Source organism: Borostomias antarcticus, assembly GCF_949987555.1.
Source record: "Borostomias antarcticus genome assembly, chromosome: 19".
NCBI classification, from domain to species: Eukaryota; Metazoa; Chordata; class Actinopteri; order Stomiiformes; family Stomiidae; genus Borostomias; species Borostomias antarcticus.
Window position 1 is genome coordinate 18872788 of NC_140252.1, and position 4153 is coordinate 18876940.

The window sequence follows — 4153 nt, forward strand, 5'->3', positions numbered from 1 at the left end:
GGCTGATGATGATCGGTGTGTCTCGGTCCGGAGGAGGAGGAGGAGGAGAGGAAGGACGAGACGCTGGACAACTTCGCTAAGTCACTGTTTGGAGCAGCCGGCTTAGGACTTGTGCAGCACTGTCCAGGAGGGAGACTCTGGTGTGTGTGGAGAGGGTGCACCGGCCCTGCGGCATCTATAGAAGAACGGGAGTGGGAGGGGCCTGGCTGACGTCACAACCACACACACACACACACACACACACACACACACACACACACACACACACACACACACACACACACACACACACACCAACCCTCTGTGGGGTGGATTTGTAGAATCTGACTTTTTTTCATGCTCTCTCTCTCTCCCTGTCTCTCCTCCCCCTCTCTCCCTCTCCACCCCCTCCCTCCCCCAAATGTCCAGCCTTTCAAGAACAACCGCCAAACGGTCGCCTGAGACGAAGCTGAACCAGGTCCAGAATGGTGACAACGGGGTGGGGATGAGGTTGGGTCACATCCCTGTTCTGTTGACAGGAAAGGCCTATGGCGCGAGTGCAGGGGGGCCTCGAACCGCCCCCAAACCCCCCCCCCCCGCCCCCCCCAAGACGATTATCCCCCCCACACACACACGTGCCATGGCATGCGAAAGGGAGGCGGTGGGAGGCAGTCTCACCAGACAGGACGAGCCTCCTCGACCCCACCCGAAGGGGAACGCGGCGAGAGTGGATATCCGCGCCTCGTACAGCGGCGCGCTCAGTTATTAATCCAGAGTTATGCAACGCGAGAGCATCTGTGAGCGGAGTGGCGGGTGTGTGAATACCAGAACAGCACCGGGGAAAAGCACTTGTGAATCCTGACCTTAAAGGAAAGCTGTGAGAAAAACTCAACGGAAACTTTTGCAACTGGAAAGAAAAGAGGGAGGAGGGGTTTTTCTTGGGCGAACAACAAAAAAAAGATGTGAACCTTTTGTGGTTCAGTGTTTACTGAAACAACAACAATGCCGTTGGCCCCTTTGCTGTGCAGAGCGTCCCTAGCGACAAACCGGTATTGACACACTGGTAGCTAAAGTCAACACCGAGCCATGTAGCCTACAGGTTGTGAAACACCGGCTCGCCTTTTTCATCTTTTCAGCGGCGCGCATAAAAACGCGGTTAACTGCTCAGACACTGGGCCAGAATGACTCCGTGCCTAATCTTGTAAAAGTTAACGAGGCCACATCAAACGAGGGCGAGAGCAGGTCGGGACGGAGGGTTGGAGTAATTAGCGGAGGTTTAGACATGGTAATTACACACTCTCTCCCCCGTAAACAGACAGGAGGTCACCCCGGTCTGGCGCTGCGGGACACATGTCTCTCTCTCTCTCTCTTTCTCTCTCTCTCTCTCTCTCATCCTGTTATCCGCTAGGCTAGCTGTGCGTCGTCCCACGTGTTGTCGTCGTGTGTGGGTCCTATAGCTGCTCGCTTTGACGCAAACAACGGATTTTTCGAATGTTTGCGTAGTTAGTCGTACTGTAGAACACATCTGCGTCTGCTGGTTTTTGTGTAGGGCTGTTATATGGAGAGAGACACGTCAGATTGTAAAAGCAAAAAAAAACACATTATGCACCTACTTTTATTATGTGTCGATAATGTTGGTACATGTTTATTTGATGAAACACCTCAGTATCGACACAATACCTTCGACTTTGGTGAAGAAAATAAGAGGTGTACTGGTTTTAGTTAATAAAACCTTGACTTTTGTTGTTTTACTTAATGAAGTAAAATAGCATGAGTTAATTTGGTCGTTTTCATAGACCTATGAACAAAACATTTTAACAGCCACATCTGGACATTGTAAATCATCATTAAATCAGTATGGTTGCATCTATGACCACAGAGAATACAAATACATCTAAGCAACAACAAGAACACGCATCATTTAGTTCACAATCATGTCAAGTTCTTTGCAGGCCGTTGACAAAAGAAGCCCTTCAGAGAACCAGCCACCATAGATCAAGCCTTGACTTCCATCTAAGTTGTAACTGGGAACTGCTATTGGAGACAGACGGCGATTTTCTCATGAAAAACGACCGGGACCTTCAATCTTCCTGAGTCTGGTCTGCTGAGTCTTCAGCTTATCACAGCGATATGAGCTCAACCCAGAGCAGCAGCTGCTTCGCGCCAATCCGGAGGTTTCGCTATGCTTATATAACGAGCCTGTCTCCGCTCCACTCTTTTTCAGGAGGAGGAAAATTCATTCTGTGCCTTACAATGCCCTCTTTGTCTTTCCCCGGGTCTGGCCAATGGCTTGGGGACTGACTGGGAGTGAGACAGGCATAACGAAGAAGGAGGTACACTGTAGGTGTGTGTGTGTGTGTGTGTGTGTGTGTGTGTGTGTGTGTGTGTGTGTGTAAGCGAAGAAAAAACGACTCAAAAGAAACAAACACCCCCAAAAATGCACCCACGCATTCTTATATCACTATACAGTTACCATGTATTTAGCTTGTTCCATGACTTAACTTTAAGGAAGTTTCCGCTTTCACCCGGAGAAGTCCGAATGTGGATTACCTCCTCTCCCATACAAGCCCCATGCCAGCCACCTCAAACCTTTACCTCTTTCAACACAGCTAAGGCTATGGGTCTCAGGTGGTTGCTGGGTAATGTAGTAATTACAGATTGATTGGTTGTTATTTCTTTCCATAAGCCATGAATGGAATCTCAGCGGCACGTGGAGAGGACTGCAGCGCTCCAGCCAAGCATGCAGACGCTCGGATTCTTGTCACTGGATGAAGGGGGGAGACAGAGAGAGATGAGAAGGAAAAAAAAGCTAAACAAAAGACTACTGTGAATCCCATCTGCCTGCGCAGGGGACGGCCAATCAAAGTGAAGCAAGCTCAAACGACTGGCGAATGGAGTTTATTCATAAATCATATGAATAAGTGCAGTGCATGCCACATCAGTTAATAATGAAAACGGCTCATAAATGGGGAGAGTCTGCTCAGTTATGCTGACTTTGATATGAGCATAAGATTTGATATGAAGCTTCTCAGAAGCAATGTTTTGATTAGGATTTAACTTCATGCAGAAGAGTTAAAATGCATGACTGTGAACATATTTTTCAGCTGCATAACACGAGTTAACGAGTTGATCGCTATTGACTTGATTCAAAGATTAAACTATTCGTCACATACTACAGTACATCAGACCAGTATTATGAGCAGTGAAATGTTTTCCGCTACCTCCTAAATGTCCTCAATAAGCAAAGTAAAAAATAAAAAAGTAGGTACCAAAAATACAAAATATTTATCTGATGGAAAAACATACTGTAATATGAGTTTAGTGCATGCTTATAAATAAAACAAAGTGTAATATGTCTTTGTAGTGCATGCTTATAAAGAGATAAAATATACTGTAATATGGGCTTAATGCATGCTTATAAAGAGATAAAATATACTGTAATATGGGCTTAGTGCATGCTTATAAAGAGATAAAATATACTGTAATATGGGCTTAATGCATGCTTATAAAGAGATAAAATATACTGTAATATGGGCTTAGTGCATGCTTATAAAGAGATAAAATATACTGTAATATGGGCTTAGTGCATGCTTATAAAAGCTGGAGATGCCAGTCCTCCTTGATGAATCCCTGGCGTTTCCTCGTTTGCTGTTTCTGTTTTTGTGATGTTTTCCCTCCTCTGTCCCCATCTCTCTCCTCCGCGAGCGAACAGCCACCTGGGCTTTCTCAAACCACGGCCTGGGGGTTCTCAAACATGCCAGCGCCAGACCCTGCCCCCCCCCCCCCCCACACACACCCCGCCTCCCCCGGGACCCCCCCTCCCTCCGCGCCGCACACCGGCCAGGAAGCGGAGAGAAACATTCGTCTGCTACTGCCGATTAACCTCAGTCCCAGGTTCAGTTCATCATCGTTACCGTTATCTACTCTTTGCCCTGGGGACATCTCTCATCCCAGTGTGGCTGTGTCGATTCGTCGTCCCGGGCCCTCCCGTCAACACCGTGTCTGGGCCATCGCTTTACGGCACGACCGGGGGGGGGGGCTCTCTCCCTCCTCCCTCCTCCCGGAGTCAGCTGGTCACCCGGAGAGAAACACGTGGGAGTCTGTCTCGCAGATGGAAGGGCCACGGACAGGGGGTCGGTCACCGTAAATCAATTACCGCACTCTGCCTGGTGTC